The sequence below is a fragment of the Pleurodeles waltl genome, chromosome 12, assembly GCF_031143425.1.
Source record: "Pleurodeles waltl isolate 20211129_DDA chromosome 12, aPleWal1.hap1.20221129, whole genome shotgun sequence".
NCBI lineage: Eukaryota > Metazoa > Chordata > Amphibia > Caudata > Salamandridae > Pleurodeles > Pleurodeles waltl.
In genome coordinates, this window is record NC_090451.1 from 33058977 (window position 1) to 33081450 (window position 22474).

Sequence of the window (22474 nt, forward strand, 5' to 3'; positions counted from 1 at the left end):
TTCAAGAAGAGGGGAGGAGGCTCTGATGGGGAATGTGAGGCTGTTCCACGTTTTTGGAGCTAAGTAAGAGATCGCCCAACCTCCGGATATGCTGCTGTTTAGGTGTGGGATGTGTGGAGCGGGAGTCCTGCAGAGCAGACGTGTCTGGGTGTTTGGTGGAAGGAGATGCCACTCTTCTGTTGGGTGGGGCCTGAGTTATGTACAGTCTTGAATGTGTGTGTGAGGAGTTTGAAATGAGTGTGTTTGTGTCCCGGGGCAGTGGAGCTCCCTGAGGCGTACTGTGATGTGAGTTCTTTGTGAGCGCTTGAGGTGAGTCTGGCTCCCGAGGCCAGCAGACCTCAGACTAGGTGTAGTTTTATAAGGCAAGGAGCAGTACACGATTGCAAAATTCAAGGCAAGCCAGCTGGCATGCACTCAGCCTTTGCTGTCTGCCAGGAATCGGTGAACTGGGCATAGGAACACCATAAAGTGCCTGTGCTTTTCCTGCCCACTGCCCGACGTGCCACCAGACAAGTTTCCCCAGGATATCTGGCTGTCCGGTCGCGACATTTGGGGACCTCATTAGGTGGACACTTACGCATGGTAAGACGGAATCAGTAGGTACTCCAGAGGTTTTATTTGCTTGCAGGAGCAGAAGTTGGCAGACTTGACTTTTTTGTCAGCGAGGCAAGGAGATAAGATGCCAGGCCTACCCCCCATCTCCGACTCAGTCTTAAGCTACATAGTATGGATCTGTGGTCACGGATAACCAAGAAGGCTAACACAACTGGCACGGTGGGTCCACCATCACCCAGACTTGCCCTACACCCTTTCCTATGTCCCTAACCTGTCTCTCAGGCCCAGCTCTCCAAGTGCATTCTGGTAGCTGCAGTCCTCAGTAGTGTTCATACTCACAATGAATCAAGTGTTTGTCCTACAGTGTTGGCCCAGCAGATGCTGGATATCCTTCATCAGGTCATTCATGCCACTTGTCCCTCATCTGCAAGGATCATCCATAAGGAGTGCTCGGGTCTTGTGATTGGTCGGAACAGTCAGTTTAAGACGAGGTCTAAGGTACTGCAGCTCAGATGAGTTGGATTTGGACTTCTCCCATATCTGGTTAAGGAGCTGGAGTGTTAGCCGCAGGCGAGGGCGTGAAACTAATAATTGTTATATGAAAGGTACAAGGATGAGCCAAGTTTCCTGGGTATACTCACGATCACACTGTCACGGAATTTCTAAGTGCTTTTCATAATTACAGGCTTTTCGAGGAAGACTTCGTGCTGCGGTGAGTAACACCTCATCTGTAGCAGACACCTGGCACCCCCATCTTCCCCGTCCAGTTTTGGTGGCTCATTAACTCTGTTGAGTAGTGCACCTCACGTAAGAATGGGGAGCAGCAATCTGTCTTCGCCCAACGCTCAATTCTTCGCTTCATGTTTGCATCGGGCTGAGATTCTATCCACTCTGCGCCCTTAGACCCAACTGAGGGTAAGGCAGTCATAAGTGCCAACATTTTATCATAGAAAAGTAGGAGACTTGGAAAAGCCAATTGGGGGATGTATTTTTCCCATTGATTTCTATTGAAGCAGAGGCAATTTCTGGAGGAGAAACCAATTTTTGGCCACAAAAGTTGGAAGTCTCCCACCTGAATTGGGTCTATTGGCATGTACAGCGGAGACCGAAAGGTGCGCGGAGAGCAGCCGCAGCTTTGAAACAGGGGCGCTCGGAACGTCAGCTGCTGAAAAGTGTTTATTCATGTATGTTTTACGCATGCAACAAGACACGGTTATGAAATGTCACCGTTGAAAGAGACCTTTGGTTTGTGCAAAGATGACGTAACGGCGGGGTATGCATATGAAGCCGGGGGCCTGGTTTAGTTTGGCGGATGCGTTACTGCATCACAAATATGGCGGATGTCCTGCCCGCTCTATTACAAACAGCGTATATCTTTTGGCACTCGTGAACCAGCAGGTGAGTAAGTTGTCGCCAAACTCAAAATCAGGTCCTAAGTCACAATTCCTGCCCTTTCCCACAGTCTCGAGTCTGTGCTCACTTTTGAGACGCATTTACCGTATTCATGTGACTGCATACATGCGAGTGTTTGATGGTAAAATATGGTCAATAAGGCGTCTACACATACTCCCTCCCTTCTCATAAACTTTGATACAGCGAATACTAAAAAGAGGTTGAAAGTGGACTACTGGGGCTTGGCGCAGTTTCCAAACTGAGGCTCTGTTGACAAGTTCCAAACATTTCTTAAATGACCTAGAGTGGCTACTAAAGAGAAGTCAGGGAAGGGATTGCTATCGGAAGTTCTTATTTTTGGGGACCAGCGCTGATTTTTCTTCAGTGGACCCAGAGCTAGAGTGAGAAAAAAAGAAGGTGAACTGGAAAGACAGAAACACAGCGACAAAGGGTGAGGGCTGGGGTGAGAAGGCACCTGCGAGAGTTTGAGAAATGGGCTTGGCGTGTCTGGTGATGGATGAAAGAGCCATGAGCTGGAGTGAAGACTAGGCAGCCTTGGGATTTGGCAATCCTGACATACAGGAAAACTTTGGGCATGGCACATATGATTTTACAAATTTAGCACTGGACGCACAACTGGTTTCCAGTCATGCACCACAGAAGGGCCACGAAGACATGTGATGGCGCCTTTCACCTGAAGTAAACACGTGGGCCTGGACCCCAGGCCAGTGGCTGTGCTTGCCCCCTTCCTACAACCACCGCCAATGTTGCACCTTGACTTTGGCACCAGAAGTGAATTTCATTCCCTCATGCGATCCCCGGATGTTCTCTGGCCTCAAGCTTTGCAAAGGGTTTTTTAATCAAGGATCACCTGTGGGAGGAAGCATAGAATACCTCATCTGGAATCTTCCCATTAGAGCAGGGGTCTTCAAACTGGGGGGCCTCAAGTGATGAGAGAGGGGCATCAGGCTCTGGCCAAAAGAAGCATCATGCAGGTAACATGCTTTGTTTTAAGCAGGAAACAATTTATTACATTTTAAAAAATATAACTGAACTTAACTGCAATGTTTAAATAAGTCTAGACATATTTAAACATTGCCAATTTAGAGGAATAATTGTGGACAGTTTGGGGGGAAAATGTTTTTTTCCCCCCACTGGGGGGCGTGGCATTAAAAATACTGAAAACACCAGCATTAGAGGATACCATTTAGGCACCGAAGCATGGCTGTCTTGTCAAGTGCTGTACGCCCAGCTGTGCGGAAGCAATGAGCGCTTGGAGGGCTGCTGTGGGGGGGGGGGGGCAATGTTAGTGGTACTGACTGAGTGGTACTCTCGCTCCTGTCCTCTCCTTGCTTTTTCCCCTGTTTTTGAGTGGCTTCTGTTCGCGTTCCCCTCGTTTTCACTGCTTTTTCCCTGTTTGTTTGCAGTCTCCCCAGGCAACTCGAGACTATCACCTCACTTCCGGAATTCTGAAGGTCCGTCAAGACCTGGCTGTTCAAATGAGCCTCCAGAAGCTGCAAGCACCTGGATACCCTGTCGGGTGATTAGCTGCACTTTACAAATTCTGGTTGATTGATTGAAAGACTGGGTGGGTCTAGGTAAAAATGATTGAGGTCAGAGAGATAGTACAGTGCGAGAGGGGTGGTCAGGGCTGGGCTTTAAACCTGGTTCCCAGGTTGCAGCGTCAGCAGCTGTGGCCAGTAGGCCACATCGCCTCTGAAGAGTCCGCTTGTTGTCTTGGGATTCCAACAGGACCTCGAGCTGGGCCAGAGCCAGACATCCGGACGAGAGCGGATCAAGCTTCCTGCGGTGGATCCACCTCTGCGGTTGGGTAAAGTTGTTCTGCTTAGTCTTGCTGGATCTACAGCATATTAAAGCTGCCTTCGCGTTTCAGTAAAAACATCATTTGTGATGTAGCCGAGTACCTGATGGGCATCAGATCAGTATATTATAGACTTTTGCCCTGATGATAAGACTTCCCATCCCCAAGAGCAGATGCCTACAATCATCTCAGACCACAGTTGACTCTTTTCTCAAAATCCTTCGACAAACACTAGTTTGTATTTTGATGTATGAAGAGGCGTTTTAAAAAATTGTAGCTTGATTTATTCCTCAATGAACATTGTATGCCTCCTTATACATTCAAAAATAGCCATGTGAGTATATGGAGGTAGGAGAACTAGTTTTACAAACTTTTTTTCGTGAGGGAGATACGAACTACAAACCTTCTTGCCTGGTGCATACATCGCTAAAGAAGGAAGTCAGGCTTGCTTGGAAAACCAGGAATGTCCCAAGATATTTTAAGAGTTCTTCTACAAAGGTCTTTGAAAACATTTGTTCTTTGTTATTTTTATTTTAAAAGATTGTGCTGGAAAATGCCTCATTTCATCCCATTTTGTAAAAAAAAACATTTGCATAGGGAATTGTCTCTGAACTGCAAAAATATTGTGCCCTCCTAAAGTGCCCGTCCCTGCCCCACCACTCACAAACTTCACCAGTCTCCACTTGCAGGTACATGTTGAAGAGGGACACAGGGATGTGTCTAAGGGAGCATGCGGGACCTGGAGAGGGCAGGTGTGTACTTGAGGAGGGATGGGATGAAGCTGGGGAGGGCAGGTACATACTTGAGTAGGGATGGGGCAGAAGCTGGAGAGGGCAGGTACATACTTGAGGAGGGATGGGGTGAAGCTGGAGAGGGCAGATACTTGACGAGGTATGGGGCAGAAGGTGGAGAGCGCAGATAAATACTTGAGGAGGGATGGGGCAGAAGCTGGAGAGGGCAGGTACATACTTGAGGAGGGATGAGGCAGAAGCTGGAGAGGGCAGGTCCATACTTGAGGAGGGATGGGATGAAGCTGGAGAGTGCAGGTCCATACTTGAGGAGGGATGAGGCAGAAGCTGGAGAGGGCAGGTCCATACTTGAGGAGGGATGGGGCAGAAGCTGGGGAGGGGAGATACTTGAGGAGGTATGGGGCAGAAGGTGGAGAGCGCAGATAAATACTTGAGGAGGGATGGGGCAGAAGCTGGAGAGGGCAGGTACATACTTGAGGAGGGATGGGATGAAGCTGGAAAGAGAAGGTACATACTTGAGGAGGGATGGGATGAAGCTGGAGAGGGCAGGTCCATACTTGAGGAGGGATGGGATGAAGCTGGAGAGAGAAGGTACATACTTGAGGAGGGATAGGGCAAAAGCTGGGGAGGGGAGATACCTACTTCAGGAGGGATGGGGTTGAAGAGACAGATGAAAGATGGAGATGGCAGGTACTGCCCTGTAGATGGATTGTGGGATGGGGTGGGTGCTGGACAGGGTAGGTAGATACTTAGAAAAGGGTGGAAGGTTGGAGTGACAGATGGGAGCTGCACACGTCGGGTGCCCAGCTGAAGAGGGGTGGGGCTGAAGAGGCCGGGGGAGGTGGAGCCTTGAAGATGGATGGAGGTCCTGTCCGTTTAACCGGGAAGGACAGTAACCAGGCAATGACGTAAGGGGCAGGCACCAGGTCTCCCGCTCCTTGATGAGTCTGTGGCAGTAAATATGGGCAGAGAGGGGCTGCCCCTGCCCTCGTACCCTCCTGTCGTGGGATGACGCAGTAGATACCCCGGGTATTACAATAATTATACCATTAGACCCCTGCCGAAAATGGAAGACGCGACATCATCTGCCTTTGGTGATCCCCCGGTCCAGACCTGCTAATTATTGACACCTTCCCTGTCTGACATCACCCCCCCAAAACCGCCTCCTGGAACCTTCCGCAGGTGGAGGTGTCTTCAACAGAACATGATCTGTGCCCACGGTGGACAAGGACAGAATATAGGCCCAGACACCGAATTAAAAGGGGCCCCATTATTGAACCAGATAGCCAAAAAGTGCCCCTCATTAGCAAGTCAGTGCAGGTGTCAGCTTGTGAAGGCACAGGGTATGGGCTGAGGCGTCAGCTTCTAAAGGCACAGGGTATGTGCTCAGGTGTCAGCTTGTGAAGGCACAGGGTATGTGCTCAGGTGTCAGCTTGTGAAGACACAGGGTATGGGCTGAGGCATCAGCTTGTGAAGACACAGGGTATGTGCTCAGGTGTCAGCTTGTGAAGGCACAGGGTATGTGCTCAGGCGTCAGCTTGTGAAGTCACAGGGTATGGGCTGAGGCGTCAGCTTGTGAAGTCACAGGGTATGGGCTGAGGCATCAGCTTGTGAAGGCACAGGGTATGGGCTGAGGCGTCAGCTTCTAAAGGCACAGGGTATGTGCTCAGGCGTCAGCTTGTGAAGGCACAGGATATGTGCTCAGCTTGTGAAGTCACAGGGTATGTGCTCGGGTGTCAGCTTGTGAAGGCACAGGGTATGTGCTCAGGTGTCAGCTTGCAGGTGTCAGCTTGTGAAGGCACAGGGTATGTGCTCAGGCGTCAGCTTGTGAAGGCACAGGGTATGTGCTCAGGCATCAGCTTGTGAAGGCACAGGGTATGTGCTCAGGTGTCAGCTTGCAGGTGTCAGCTTGTGAAGGCACAGGGTATGTGCTGAGGCGTCAGCTTGTGATGGCACAGGGTGTGTGCTCGGGTGTCAGCTTGTGAAGGCACAGGGTATGTGCTCAGGCGTCAGCTTGTGAAGGCTCAGGGTATGTGCTCAGGTGTCAGCTTGTGAAGGCACAGGGTTTGTGCTCAGCTTGTGAAGGCACAGGGTATGTGATCAGGTGTCAGCTTGTGAAGGCACAGGGTATGTGCTCAGGTGTCAGCTTGTAGGTTTGAGCTTGTGAAGGCACAGGGTATGTGCTCAGGAGTCAGCTTGTGAAGGCACAGGGTATGTGCTCAGGTGTCAGCTTTTGAAGGCACAGTGTATGTGCTGAGCTTGTGAAGGCACAGGGTATGTGCTCAGGAGTCAGCTTGTGAAGGCACAGGGTATGTGCTCAACTTGTGAAGGCACGGGGTATGTGCTCAGGTGTCAGCTTGTGAAGGCACAGGGTATGTGCTCAGCTTGTGAAGGCACAGGGTATGTGCTCAGGTGTCAGCTTGTAGGTTTCAGTTTGTGAAGGCACAGGGTATGTGCTCGGGTGGCAGCTTGTGAAGGCACAGGGTATGTGCCCAGGCGTCAGCTTGTGAAGGCACAGGGTACGTGCTTGGGAGGTGTGGGAGGCTGCAAGCATTTGCACTTGCAGCCAATGTTGGTGTTAATATCTGGGAAATCAAGAGTACGAACTGTGCCAACAGACCGTGAGCGATTCCCTCAAACATATAGAAAACCACGCACACGCCGACTTGTGAGACCAGCGCTTCGGGCGCACCCAGATTGCCACATAGGTCAGTCCAACGCCTTCTACCCCAGGGTGGGAATGGGACAGAAAAAGGACCTGAGCACCAAAATAAAAGTGGCCCCTTTTAGCAAATCAAACAGCTAAAACAAAGTGGCCCGCGTTTGCAGATTGGGGCCGTTTTGCATTTGTAAAGATAAGCTATGTTGGTGTTTTGCAAGGTATGGTGCAATGCACAGGTTTGTGCTTCCTGCAGGCAATACTTGGGGTAATATCACGGAAAACAACAGTAACAACCATTTGCAATGCAAAGGGTCTCGCGTTTGCTTGAGTTAGAGCTATTGGTGTTGGAAATTCATAACTGGACTTTTCTTTCCACATAAATTGGTCAACCCTGCCTCATAATTTGGTATTTTCCTCCCACATAATTCCAGTGGCCCTGCATATAACTAAAGCACTTCCATTTACCTTCTTCCTCTGTCTGCAACCAAAAATGAAAATGTTGCCTTTTAGCATCCTAATATTCACCTGCCATGCTAATTCCAATAGAACACCCCTTTCACCATCCACCATCAGAGCTGCTGGTGGGGTAACACAATCCCCCCCAAAAAAGACAGAAGACAGCCACAGAGGAGAAATAAACTGGAAGGGTCACCCAAACATATCAAGAGTGCTCAAATCGTCACAGTGTAATAGAGATGTTAAGTTGACCTGACTCGTGGCCAAAACTGCAATAAGGAGAGTCTAATAAAACATATACAATTATCATGTGAACCCAATAAAAACCTTTATCAGAAATAAATGTTAGGCATTAGACTGTAATGCTCAGAACATTCCCTAGGGGACACCAGAATGAAAATAGCATTTGTAAGGAACATGGTCCTGTGTACATCCAGTCAGCCCCCGGAGCGCATAAGCACATGAAAGGAACATGTCTGCAAGTATTGCAGTGTAACCATGTACTGAGCCCTGAGAGGGCGCTGTGCACTACAGATTCTCAGGCCTAGCAAGCCTACTGCAATACTGAGGCTCTTAGAACACAAACTGCTTCAGGCTGTACAACAAAGGTCCCAGCCAATAGAGAGCGTACAAAGGGAGTGAATGGTGTGAGGGTTATTAGTTTGGACTCCTTTCTGGTTTGCAGGCCGCCTCCAGGCGCTGGGACTTGTTCCAGAAGTTCTCTAACAACACGTAGGCAGGTGAGGCGCTCCACCCACCTTCCTAAAGCGCTGCGGTGTCACGCGCCGCGGGTGCAAATGTTCCACAATTAAAGTTATTCCCATTCCAGGTTACACTGGAAGCCGCCCAGCAAAGGCCCCGGGTCACACGGTGCGTGTGCAGGTCCGATGATGAAGGATTCGCGCAGCCCTGCCCCAGGCGTGAGCAGGTTACACCCCCGCCTCCCTGCGGGCACCGTGGGGACTGCAGACCCGAGCTTCTAGCATGAAAAGCAGAACCGAAGGTAAAATGATCCAAAAAACTACCAGGCGTGGGTAAGGACCTGATGTGATACGACAGCCTCAGATCTCAGGTCTGTGAGCTACACGTGACATCTGGGGCTACATGTGACACCTGGAGATCTCTGGTCTGTGAGCTGCTCACGTCTGACACGTGACAGCCTGAGATCCCAGGTCTGTGAGCTACTCACGTCTGACACGAGACAGCCTCAGATCTCAGGTCTGTGAGCTACACGTGACATCTGGGGCTACATGTGACACCTGGAGATCTCTGGTCTGTGAGCTGTTCACGTCTCACACGAGACAGCCTGAGATCCCAGGTCTGTGAGCTACTCACGTCTGACACGAGACAGCCTGAGATCTCAGGTCTGTGAGCTACTCACGTCTGACCCGAGACAGCCTGAGATCTCAGGTCTGTGACCTACTCACGTCAGACACGAGACAACCTGAGATCCCAGGTCTGTGAGCTACTCACGTCTGACACGAGACAGCCTGAGATCCCTGGTCTGTGAGCTACTCACGTCTGAGACAAGATCTCTGGTCTGTGAGCTACTCACGTGACATCTGGGGCTACATGTGACACCTGGAGATCTCTGGTCTGTGAGCTGCTCACGTCTCACACGAGACAGCCTGAGATCTCAGGTCTGTGAGCTACTCGCGTCAGACACGAGACAGCCTGAGATCCCAGGTCTGTGAGCTACTCACGTCTGACACGAGACAGCCTGAGATCCCTGGTCTGTGAGCTACTCACGTCTGAGACAAGATCTCTGGTCTGTGAGCTACTCACGTGACATCTGGGGCTACATGTGACACCTGGAGATCTCTGGTCTGTGAGCTGCTCACGTCTCACACGAGACAGCCTGAGATCTCAGGTCTGTGAGCTACTCGCGTCAGACACGAGACAGCCTGAGATCCCAGGTCTGTGAGCTACTCACGTCAGACACGAGACAGCCTGAGGTCTTGCTGTGTGTCAGTACCTGTCTACGACGGTTAGGTCTGACAGCACTGGTCTCTTTATGCCTCATCTCTGTCAGTACCTGTCCCTGTGCCCTTCCTCTCTGTCAGTACCTGTCTCTGTGTCCTTCTCTCTGTCAGTACCTGCCTCTGTGCCCCTCTCTCTGTCAGTACCTGTCTCTGTGCCCTTGTCTTTGTCATTGCCTGTCTCTGTGTCCTTCCTCTCTGTCAGTACCTGTCTCTGTGTCCTTCTGTCTGTCAGTACATGTCTCTGTGCCCTTCCTCTCTGTCAGTACCTGTCTCTGTGTCATTCTCCCTGTCAGTACCTGTCTCTGTGCCCTTCCTCTCTGTCACTACCTGTCTCTGTGCCCTTCCTCTCTGTCAGTACCTGTCTCTGTGTCCTTCTGTCTGTCAGTACCTGTCTCTGTGTCCTTCTGTCTGTCAGTACCTGTCTCTGTGCCCTTCTCTCTGTCAGTACCTGTCTCTGTGTCCTTCTGTCCGTCAGTACCTGTCTCTGTGTTCTTCCTCTCTGTCAGTACCTGTCTCTGTGTCCTTCTGTCTCTCAGTACCTGTGTCTGTACCCCTATCTCTGTCAGTACCTGTCCCTGTGTCCTTCCTCTCTGTCATTACCTGTCTCTGTGCCCCTCTCTCTGTCAGTACCTGTCTCTGTGCCCTTCTGTCTGTCAGTACCTGTCTCTGTGCCCCTCTCTCTGTCAGTACCTGTCTCGGTGCCCTTCTGTCTGTCAGTACCTGTCTCTGTGTCCTTCTCTCTGTCAGTACCTGTCTCTGTGCCCCTCTCTCTGTCAGTACCTGTCTCTGTGTCATACTGTCTGTCAGTACCTGTCTCTGTGTTCTTCTGTATGTCAGTACCTGTGTCTGTACCCTTCTCTCCGTCAGTACGTGTCTCTGTGTCCTTCCTCTCTGTCAGTACCTGTCTCTGTGTCATACTGTCTGTCAGTACCTGTCTCTGTGTCCTTCTCTCTGTCAGTACCTGTCTCTGTGCCCTTCTCTGTCAGTACCTGTCTTTGTGCCCCTCTCTCTGTCAGTACCTGTCTCTGTCATTCTGTCTGTCAGTACCTGTCTCTGTGTCCTTCTCTCTGTCAGTACCTGTCTCTGTGCCTGTCTCTGTGCCCTTCTGTCTGTCAGTACCTGTCTCTGTGTCCTTCTGTCTGCCAGTACCTGTCTCTGTGTCCTTCTCTCTGTCAATACCTGTCTATGTGCCCTTCCTCTCTGTCAGTACCTGTCTCTGTGTCCTTCTGTCTGTCAGGACCTGTCTCTGTGTCCTTCCTCTCTGTCAGTACCTGTCTCTGTGCCCTTCTGTCTGTAAGTACCTGTCTCTGTGCCCTTCGTAGCTGTCTCTGTGCCCTTCTCTCTGTCAGTACTTGTCTCTGTGTCCTTCTCTCTGTCAGTACCTGTCTATGTGTCCTTCCCTCTCTCAGTACCTGTCTCTGTGCCCCTCTCTCTGTCAGTACCTGTCTCTGTGTCCTTCTCTCTGTCAGTACCTGTCTCTGTGTCCTTCTGTCTCTCAGTACCTCTCTCTGTGCCCTTCCTCTCTGTCAGTACCTGTCGCTGTGCCCCTCTCTCTGTCAGTACCTGTCTCTGTGTCATTCTGTCCGTCAGTACCTGTCTCTGTGTCCTTCTCTCTGTCAGTAACTGTCTCTCTGTCCTTCTCTCTGTCAATACCTGTCTCTGTGCCCCTCTCTCTGTCAGTACCTGTCTCTGTGTCCCACTTTCTGTCAGTACCTGTCTCTGTGTCTTTCTCTCTGTCAGTACCTGTCTCTGTGCCCTTCCTCTCTGTCAGTACCTGTCTCTGTGCCCTTCTGCCTGTCAGTACCTGTCTCTGTCTCCTTCTGTCTGCCAGTACCTGTCTCTGTGTCCTTCTCTCTGTCAGTACCTGTCTCTGTGTCCTTCTGTCTCTCAGTACCTCTCTCTGTGCCCTTCCTCTCTGTCAGTACCTGTCGCTGTGCCCCTCTCTCTGTCAGTACCTGTCTCTGTGTCATTCTGTCCGTCAGTACCTGTCTCTGTGTCCTTCTCTCTGTCAGTAACTGTCTCTCTGTCCTTCTCTCTGTCAATACCTGTCTCTGTGCCCCTCTCTCTGTCAGTACCTGTCTCTGTGTCCCACTTTCTGTCAGTACCTGTCTCTGTGTCTTTCTCTCTGTCAGTACCTGTCTCTGTGCCCTTCCTCTCTGTCAGTACCTGTCTCTGTGCCCTTCTGCCTGTCAGTACCTGTCTCTGTCTCCTTCTGTCTGCCAGTACCTGTCTCTGTGTCCTTCTCTCTGTCAGTACCTGTCTATGTGCCCTTCCTCTCTGTCAGTACCTGTCTCTGTGTCCTTCTGTCTGTCAGGACCTGTCTCTGTGTCCTTCCTCTCTGTCAGTACCTGTCTCTGTGCCCTTCTGTCTGTAAGTACCTGTCTCTGTGCCCTTCGTACCTGTCTCTGTGCCCTTCTCTCTGTCAGTACTTGTCTCTGTGTCCTTCTCTCTGTGAGTACCTGTCTATGTGTCCTTCCCTCTCTCAGTACCTGTCTCTGTGCCCCTCTCTCTATCAGTACCTGTCTCTGTGTCCTTCTCTCTGTCAGTACCTGTCTCCGTGTCCTTCTGTCTCTCAGTACCTGTCTCTGTGCCCTTCCTCTCTGTCAGTACCTGTCTCTATGCCCTTCTGTCTGTCAGTACCTGTCTCTGTGTCCTTCCTCTCTGTCAGTACCTGTCTCTGTGTCCTTCTGTCTGTCAGTACCTGTCTCTGTGCCCTTCCACTCTGTCAGTACCTGTCTCTGTGTCCTTCTGTCTGTCAGTACCTGTCTCTGTGTCATTCCTCTCTGTCAGTACCTGTCTCTGTGTCCTTCTGTCTCTTATTACCTGTCTCTGTGCCCCTCTCTCTGTCAGTACCTGTCTCTGTGCCCTTCTGTCTGTCAGTACCTGTCTATGTGCCCCTCTCTCTGTCAGTACCTGTCTCTGTGCCCTTCTGTCTGTCAGTACCTGTCTCTGTGTCCTTCTCTCTGTCAGTACCTGTCTCTGTGCCCCTCTCTCTGTCAGTACTTGTCTCTGTGTCATACTGTCTGTCAGTACCTGTCTCTGTTTCCTTCTGTATGTCAGTACCTGTGTCTGTACCCTTCTCTCCGTCAGTACGTGTCTCTGTGTCCTTCTGTCACTACCTGTCTCTGTGTCCTTCTGTCTCTCAGTACCTGTCTCTGTGCCCTTCCTCTCTGTCAGTACCTGTCTCTGTGCCCTTCTGTCTGTCAGTACCTGTCTCTGTGTCCTTCCTCTCTGTCAGTACCTGTCTCTGTGTCATACTGTCTGTCAGTACCTGTCTCTGTGTCCTTCTCTCTGTCAGTACCTGTCTCTGTGCCCTTCTCTGTCAGTACCTGTCTTTGTGTCCCTCTCTCTGTCAGTACCTGTCTCTGTCATTCTGTCTGTCAGTACCTGTCTCTGTGTCCTTCTCTCTGTCAGTACCTGTCTCTGTGCCCTTCTGTCTGTCAGTACCTGTCTCTGTGCCCTTCTCTCTGTCAGTACTTGTCTCTGTGTCCTTCTCTCTGTCAGTACCTATCGCTGTGCTCCTCTCTCTGTCAGTACCTGTCTCTGTGTCATTCTGTCTGTCAGTACCTGTCTCTGTGTCCTTCTCTCTGTCAGTAACTGTCTCTCTGTCCTTCTCTCTGTCAGTACCTGTCTCTGTGCCTGTCTCTGTGCCCTTCTGTCTGTCAGTACCTGTCTCTGTGTCCTTCTGTCTGCCAGTACCTGTCTCTGTGTCCTTCTCTCTGTCAATACCTGTCTATGTGCCCTTCCTCTCTGTCAGTACCTGTCTCTGTGTCCTTCTGTCTGTCAGGACCTGTCTCTGTGTCCTTCCTCTCTGTCAGTACCTGTCTCTGTGCCCTTCTGTCTGTAAGTACCTGTCTCTGTGCCCTTCGTACCTGTCTCTGTGCCCTTCTCTCTGTCAGTACTTGTCTCTGTGTCCTTCTCTCTGTCACTACCTGTCTATGTGTCCTTCCCTCTCTCAGTACCTGTCTCTGTGCCCCTCTCTCTGTCAGTACCTGTCTCTGTGTCCTTCTCTCTGTCAGTACCTGTCTCTGTGTCCTTCTGTCTCTCAGTACCTCTCTCTGTGCCCTTCCTCTCTGTCAGTACCTGTCGCTGTGCCCCTCTCTCTGTCAGTACCTGTCTCTGTGTCATTCTGTCCGTCAGTACCTGTCTCTGTGTCCTTCTCTCTGTCAGTAACTGTCTCTCTGTCCTTCTCTCTGTCAGTACCTGTCTCTGTGCCCCTCTCTCTGTCAGTACCTGTCTCTGTGCCCCACTTTCTGTCAGTACCTGTCTCTGTGTCCTTCTCTCTGTCAGTACCTGTCTCTGTGCCCTTCCTCTCTGTCAGTACCTGTCTCTGTGCCTGTCTCTGTGCCCTTCTGCCTGTCAGTACCTGTCTCTGTCTCCTTCTGTCTGCCAGTACCTGTCTCTGTGTCCTTCTCTCTGTCAGTACCTGTCTCTGTGTCCTTCTCTCTGTCAGTACCTGTCTCTCTGCCTCTCTCTCTGTCAGTACCTGTCTCTGTGTCCCTCCCTCTGTCAGTATCTGTCTCTGCCATCACATCTCAGGCTGCCCAGGTCACATGTGAGCAGCCCCGCAGCCATGTCATCTCTGGCTGTCTCGAGTCAGGTGTGAGCACCCCCGCCCATCACGATGTCACAGGTTGGGGTGCAGAATCCCAATACGCCCCCCCCTACCCCCCCCCCCCCCCCCCTCCCCGAGATCTCAGCCTTTCCTAGGTCACTTAATAGCAACCCACCCATACACCTGAGATATCAGGCTGGTCCCTTGCCGGGCTGAACACGGAGATCTCAGGTCGTCCAGGTCAGGCACGAGCAGCCCACCGAGCCCTGAGATATCAGGCTGCCCCGGCCCGGGGTCTGTGCTTTACAAAGGCCACGTACCTACATCGCAAGAGGAACGGGTTTGTGTCTCCTGCGAGGACAGTGCCAAGAAGCTGTATTAAGCGCAATTTCTGGATTCTCTATGGCTGGTCCACTGTGTACAGCGCCTCGCCTCGCAACGCCCTCAGTCTGGTCGGCACAGTATTGTCCAAGTCTCCGCAGAGAGGCCAAGGATGGAATGGGCACTGAGGGTGGAGCACTTCCTCTCCCCAGATTGCTGAGTTGGCTTCTACACTCGAGGGCAGAGCGATCAGTTTGTGGGACACGCTAATGAGGTCAATGACGTAGAAATACCCTAACATAACCCCCAGCACAGGGTCAGGTCCTGGGCGCCGGAGTTACTCCCAGTGGCGCTTACTCCGACTGATCTCGGGTGTGGTGGTTGTGCGCTATAACGCATGCCACGTAGTGAGGGCGCAGTGTGTGGTCAGCTGAACTCCCACGCATTCACCCTACTTAGTTCGAACACTCAGTCCCCAGAAGCGCCCAGAGGTGGCTCCGTCTTCAGGTGGCGCTGTTAGAAAATCTACTCGGTTCACTCACGCACAGCTGATGCTTGTGACCTGGAAGATTTACTGAGCGCGGCAGTGAATGAGCTCAGCGTGTCGTGCGCCTGCTGCAGAGTTTATGAGGAACCCACGGGTCCTGCCCCAACGTAGACTTTCTGAACTCAGAGGGTCGTGAAATCAATGCGACGAGTGTGATTTCTACTTCACGATCAAAACACAAAGAGACACGTTTTGTATTTCTTCTGGCGCTTTGTAGAGCGCTGTGACGGAAATCCGCGGACGCGGTAGAATCCCAGTTTGGTACCGCCAGGTCGAGATTCCGGCAGAGTTGGCAAGTAATATCACTTTTTATACAAGCTGCAGAGTTAGGAAAGTTTAAGGTTTCAAAGATGTGCTCGTTTCTCTTGTTTTTCCAATCCATCCATCCATCCATCATTCATTTAACTATCCATCCTCTATCAGCCCCTCTTGATCTGCAGAAGCATCCAGAAGCATCCTGCGTTCCATGAATCCCATGTTTAAAAACGTTCTGTGTAAATCCATTAACAGGGTCCAAGTTTAAAGAAGTTCAACATATATATATATTATAGAATAAGTGCCGTATTTTGACTAATATCCCGTCTTCTGTATTACAAGTGCCATAAGCAACAACACACTTGTAATACGGTGTAGGTGACACCCGCCAAGTTTGTGCCCAGCATCACATATATATATATATATATATATATATATATATATATATATATAAGAACGAGGGCCGTATTTTGACTGATCTCCCGTCAGACTTGTAATACGGTGTAGGTGACACCCGCCATGTTTGTGACCGAGCATTCCGTATATATATATATATATATATATATATATATATATATATATATATATATATATATATATATATATAAAATGAGGGCCGTGTTTTGACTGATATCCTCCTGTCTCCTGTATTACAAGTACCATAAGCTACAACAGACTTGTAATACGGTGTAGGTGACACCCGCCATGTTTGTGCCCAGCATCATATATATATATATATATATATATATATATATATATATATATATATAAGAACGAGGGCCGTATTTTGACTGATCTCCCGTCAGACTTGTAATACGGTGTAGGTGACACCCGCCATGTTTGTGCCCAGCATCATATATATATATATATATATATATAAGAACGAGGGCCGTATTTTGACTGATCTCCCGTCAGACTTGTAATACGGTGTAGGTGACACCCGCCATGTTTGTGACCGAGCATTCCTTATATATATATATATATATATATATATATAAAATGAGGGCCGTGTTTTGACTGATATCCTCCTGTCTCCTGTATTACAAGTACCATAAGCTACAACAGACTTGTAATACGATGTAGGTGACCGAGCACCCCCCTCTCAGTTACAGATGCCATGCAGGGACATCTTAGGATTTTCGGAGGGCCCTGTTCGGGAAAGCTTTGCATGTATGCTCTGATTTCGGATCGTCGTGCCCCATTTGGCCGGTCACGGACAGTGCACAGCACAATGGTCCAAATGTTACCCGTGTTTACATGTAATATTCTGTAACGCAACAGCGGCTCCGTTATATTACAGCCAAGAATCTCCGTGACGCCCCCCATTTCGACTTGATCTAGAAGCAGCTTTTTATGAATGTAACATGAAACATAAACCCAATATTTATCTGCAAAATGTCTCTAACAGACACCCAACGTCACCCACATTAAAAATACATAAAAGACTGGGGGTCCGGGCCAGAGCCCTCTTCCCCCATACCTTAAAACGTCTCTGGTAAGGCGCTACACCGTGACTTCAGAGCTGTCATCGCCGAGCGCGCAATATGAATATATCACGTGTCTGGCCAGAAGCGTCACTGCACCGTCTCTGTCCACCCTGCCTTCTAAAGGTCGCGGGGTTCGGGACTCAGCGCCTCGAAGGCTCCTGCGTGCAGCGCTGCAACCCCATTCATTAAACGGAGACAGAAGCACCTCTGTGAGGGCTGACATCACTTGTCATCATAACAAAGGTGCATTCTTGTAAAAAGGTGTGCAAAACAAAAAAAGTATTTTGTTCTAAAAATGTACAGCATAACAAAGGTAATCTAAAGAGCTTTTAGGCTGTAAATAAAATAGTTCCCGCTGACTATCAATCGCAAAAGAAAGGTTTATTAGTGTAGGTGGTTTATGAAGCGCCAGTTCTAGTCTTGTGATAAGTTCGGGGCGCTGAGAAGTGCCGCCGGTATAGCGAGCAGGACAGAGCCAGGCGAGTGCAGCTCCTCGAGGACAGCCAGAGGCACCTGGTGCCCCTATACGACATTATTCAAACACAAACCCTTGGCACCAGATTCAACGGGCGGACCCTGTACAGTTCAGTTTCAAGGCAGCTGTGCTGGACTTACCACATGTGGGTTGAATCGCAGTGAGGTGTGAGTCTCAGCCTGGTCCTGGTCTCTGGCTCGCACCTGCTCAGGTGTGATGCTGCTTCCAGTGCGCAGAGGGCACTGGGTGCGCTGTGCTGGCTACACCAGGGCTCTCCTTGGGTTGGGTTAGGTTCAGGAGACGTATGTTGTTGGCCCAGCCCAGTCCTGGTCTCTGACGGTCCCTTGCTCAGGTGTGCATGCAGTGCTGCTGGTTTCACTGCACCAGGTCTCTCCCAGGCTTGGCTGAGGCTCAGGTGGGTGTACTTATGCCGCAGCCTTATTCCTGCTCTCTGGCAGTCACTTACTCAGGTGCATTGCAATTTCCAGAGCTAACGGGCAGTGCATGCAGTGCTGCTGGTTCCACTGCCCCAGTTCTCTCCCAGGCTTGGCTGAGGGTCAGATGCTGTTGTCTCGGCCCCTACCTGGTCCTTGTGTGTGGCTGTCACTTGCTCAGGTGTGTCCGTGCTTCCAGTGCTAGTGTTCACTGCATGCAGTGCTGCTGGTTTCACTGCACCAGGCTCTCCCAGGCTTGGCTGAAGCCCAGATGGAGGATGCTGTTGCCTCGGTCCCTGCGTGGTTCTGGTTTCTGGCTGCCACTTGCTCAGGTGTGCTGCTGCTTCCAGTGCTCAGAGGACACTTCATTCAGTGCTGCTGATTCCATTGCACCAGGCTCTCCGAGGTGAAGTATGTGGTTGCCTCAGTCCTACTCTTGGTCTCAGGCTGCCACTTGCTTAGGTGTGCTCCTGCCTACAGTGCTAGTGGACACTGCGTGCCGTGCTGCTGCTTCCACTGCACCTGGCTCTCCGAGGCTTGGCTGATATTCAGGTGAAGTATGTTGTTACCTCAGCTCAGTCCTGGTCTCTGGCAGTTACTTGCTCAGGTGTGCTCAGCGTACCAGTGCGCAGAGGACACTGCATGCAGTGCTGGTGGTTTCACTGCACCAGGCTCTCCCAGGCATGGGCGATGGCAGGTGGAGGATGTTGTTGCCTCGGTCCCTGTCTGGTCCTGGCCCGTTGTTCTTATTTGCTGCGGCTTCCAGTGCTAGTGGACACTGCATGCAGTGCTGCTGGTGTCACTGCACCGGGCTCTCCCAGGCTTGGCTGAAGTTCAGGTGGAGGATGCTGTTGCCCCGGTCCCTGCTTGGTGTCTGGCTGTAACTTTCTGCTACTTCCAGTGCTAGTGGACACTGCATGCAGTGCCCCTGGTGTCACTGCACTGGGCTCTCCCAGGCTTGGCTGAGATTCAGGTAGAGGATGCTGTTGCCTCAGTCCCTGCCTGGTCTCTGGCTCTCACCTGCTGCTGCTTCCAGTGCTAGTGGACACTGCATGCAATGACGCTAGTTTCACTGCACCAGGCTCTCGCAGGCTTGGTTGAGGCTAAGGTGGAGGATGCTGTTGCCTCGGTCCCTGCCTGGTGTCTGGCTCTTACCTGCTGCTGCTTCCAGTGCTAGAGGACACTGCATGCAGTGCCGCTCGTGTCACTGCACGGGGCTCTCCCAGGCTTGGCTGAAGTTCAGGTGGAGGATGCTGTTGCCCCGGTCCCTGCTTGGTGTCTGGCTGTCACTTGCTGCTGCTTCCAGTGCTAGATGACACTGCATGCAGTGCCGCTCGTGTCACTGCACCGGGCTCTCCCAGGCTTGGCTGAGGTTCAGGTGGAGGATGCTGTTGGCCCGGTCCCTGCTTGGTGTCTGGCTGTAACTTGCTGCTGCTTCCAGTGCTAGTGGACACTGCATGCAGTGCCGCTAGTTTCACTGCACGGGGCTCTCCCAGGCTTGGCTGAGGTTCAGGTAAAGGATGCTGTTGTCTCGGTCCCTGCCTGGTCTCTGGCTCTTACCTGCTGCTGCTTCCAGTGCTAGAGGACACTGCATGCAGTGCCGCTAGTTTCACTGCACGGGGCTCTCCCAGGCTTGGATGAGGCTCAGCTGGAGGATGCTGTTGCCTCGGTCCCTGCTTGGTGTCTGGCTGTAACTTGCTGCTGCTTCCAGTGCTAGATGACACTGCATGCAGTGCCGCTCGTGTCACTGCACCGGGCTCTCTCAGGCTTGGCTGAGGTTCAGGTGGCTGCCGCCTTCTAAATGACAGGGTTTAGGGAACAGCAGTCCCTGCATTTGCCTCCGACAGGTAGGGCGTGGCCCCGGGTGCTCGGGTGTAAATATGCATGTTAGAAGTAAGAGTTTAGACCCCTGCAATGACACCAGGGCACGGTCTGCAGGGGGCGGGCGTTTCTTCATCGCTCAGACGCAGAGCCTCCTGCTTGTAAACTTTTTATGACTTTACAACCTCCTGATATAGCAGCATTGCCTGCTTGCAATTCCATCTTAGAGCCATTTAATTGTCTGCGAGTTAATATTATCTCAATCTGTTTTCCACTTGCTGTTTAAAGATGGATTATTGACATTTCTTCTCGTTATGGCGCAGGAACAGCCAGGTGTGAAAGTCACTAACCCGAAGGCGGCGCTCACAGGTTCATCCTTGATATCTCGCAACAAAAACGAACCCCTGAACAATGACCCCCAACAGAAGAAAAGGGCGCGCGCCCGAGGCAAGCGCAGCCACATAAGTGGTGATAAGTTGTCCCACTTTCATTGCAGCCTCCAACCTTTCTTTGTGAGTAAAGCAATTAATGTTTCACTTCAGTATTTGCGCAAGCCTGGCCTGGCGGGGGGCGGAGGGGCTGGGGGGGAGGTACAGGGGGGGCCTGCTTCCAATGACTTCCTGTGCACCTCTAGTTAAGCAGAGCTTTCACACCGCCGTGAGACCAGCCTGTGAGGTCTCCAGCTCGCCTCCCAAGACCTCAGACCGCAGAGAGACCCCAACTGAGGGCAAGGGCCGGCAGCAGGGGTCCCGGGGCCTTGGCCGAGCTAGGCCTGGTTGCTTCTCACATGCAACTCCCTTCGGAATAGTAACTGCGTTTCTGTAGCGCTTTATACCCGTGAACGAGTCGCCGAAGCGCTGTAGCGAACGGGTAGCAGCGCTTTATACCCGTGAACGAGTAACTGAAGCGCAGTAGCGAATGGGTAGCAGCGCGCAGTAGTGAACGGGTAGCAGTGCTTTATACCCGTGAACGAGTCGCTGAAGCGCAGTAGTGAACGGGTGTAGGAGGCTGGACTGGCTTGTAGTGAGTACCAAGGGGTACTTGCACCTTGCACCAGGCCCAGTTATCCCTTATTAGTGTATAGGGTGTCTAGCAGCTTAGGCTGATAGATAATGGTAGCTTAGCAGAGCAGCTTAGGCTGAACTAGGAGACGTGTGAAGCTACTACAGTACCACTTAGTGTCATATGCACAATATCATAAGAAAACACAATACACAGTTATACTAAAAATAAAGGTACTTTATTTTTATGACAATATGCCAAAGTATCTTAGAGTGTACCCTCAGTGAGAGGATAGGAAATATACACAAGATATATATACACAATAGCAAAAATATGCAGTATAGTCTTAGAAAACAGTGCAAACAATGTATAGTTACAATAGGATGCAATGGGGAAACATAGGGTTAGGGGCAACACAAACCATATACTCCAAAAGTGGAATGCGAACCACGAATGGACCCCAAACCTATGTGACCTTGTAGAGGGTCCCAGGGACTATTAGAAAATAGTGAGAGTTAGAAAAATAACCCTCCCCAAGACCCTGAAAAGTGAGTGCAAAGTGCACTAAAGTTCCCCTAAGGACAAAGAAGTCGTGTTAGAGGAATAATGCAGGAAAGACACAAACCAACAATGCAACAACTGTGGATTTCCAATCTAGGGTACCTGTGGAACAAGGGGACCAAGTCCAAAAGTCACAAGCAAGTCGGAGATGGGCAGATGCCCAGGAAATGCCAGCTGCGGGTGCAAAGAAGCTTCTACTGGACAGAAGAAGCTGAGGTTTCTGCAGGAACGAAAAGGGCTAGAGACTTCCCCTTTGGTGGACGGATCCCTCTCGCCGTGGACAGTCGTGCAGAAGTGTTTTCCCGCCGAAAGAACGCCAACAAGCCTTGCTAGCTGCAAATCGTGCGGTTAGCGTTTTTGGATGCTGCTGTGGCCCTGGAGGGACCAGGAGGTCGCAAATTGGACCAGGAGAGAGAGGGGACGTCGAGCAAGACAAGGAGCCCTCTCAGCAGCAGGTAGCACCCGGAGAAGTGCCAGAAACAGGCACTACGAGGATGCGTGAAACGGTGCTCACCCGAAGTCGCACAAAGGAGTCCCACGTCGCCGGAGACCAACTTAGAAAGTCGTGCAATGCAGGTTAGAGTGCCGTGGACCCAGGCTTGGCTGTGCACAAAGGATTTCCGCCGGAAGTGCACAGGGGCTGGAGTAGCTGCAAAAGTCGCGGTTCCCAGCAATGCAGCCCAGCGAGGTGAGGCAAGGACTTACCTCCACCAAACTTGGACTGAAGAGTCACTGGACTGTGGGGGTCACTTGGACAGAGTTGCTGGATTCGAGGGACCTCGCTCGTCGTGCTGAGAGGAGACCCAAGGGACCGGTAATGCAGCTTTTTGGTGCCTGCGGTTGCAGGGGGAAGATTCCGTCGACCCACGGGAGATTTCTTCGGAGCTTCTGGTGCAGAGAGGAGGCAGACTACCCCCACAGCATGCACAAGCAGGAAAACAGTTGAGAAGGCGGCAGGATCAGCGTTACAGAGTTGCAGTAGTCGCCTTTGCTACTATGTTGCAGGTTTGCAGGCTTCCAGCGCGGTCAGCAGTCGATTCCTTGGCAGAAGGTGAAGAGAGAGATGCAGAGGAACTCGGATGAGCTCTTGCATTCGTTATCTAAAGTTTCCCCAGAGACAGAGACCCTAAATAGCCAGAAAAGAGGGTTTGGCTACCTAGGAGAGAGGATAGGCTAGCCACACCTGAATGAGCCTATCACAAGGAGTCTCTGATGTCACCTGGTGGCACTGGCCACTCAGAGCAGTCCAGTGTGCCAGCAGCACCTCTGTTTCCAAGATGGCAGAGGTCTGGAGCACACTGGAGGAGCTCTGGACACCTCCCAGGGGAGGTGCAGGTCAGGGGAGTGGTCACTCCCCTTTCCTTTGTCCAGTTTCGCGCCAGAGCAGGGCTAAGGGGT

At 51.2% G+C, this 22474-nt stretch overlaps 1 protein-coding gene and 1 long non-coding RNA gene across 2 annotated transcripts in view; one reads left to right on the plus strand and one right to left on the minus strand.

The window, feature by feature from the left end:
- LOC138268007 (N-acetyllactosaminide beta-1,3-N-acetylglucosaminyltransferase 3-like) overlaps positions 1-19586 on the minus strand; it is a 211644-nt gene extending 192058 nt beyond the window's left edge. Inside the window, exon 1 of the mRNA XM_069217314.1 lies at positions 17399-19586. The gene's annotated coding sequence lies outside the window, so the exon portion shown is untranslated. The remainder of the gene's footprint in view (positions 1-17398) is intronic.
- Positions 8263-22474, plus strand: part of LOC138268008 (uncharacterized) — a 39089-nt gene continuing 24877 nt past the window's right edge. The window contains exons 1-2 of the long non-coding RNA XR_011199901.1: positions 8263-8376; positions 8466-8639. This is a non-coding gene — a long non-coding RNA (uncharacterized lncRNA). The remainder of the gene's footprint in view (positions 8377-8465; positions 8640-22474) is intronic.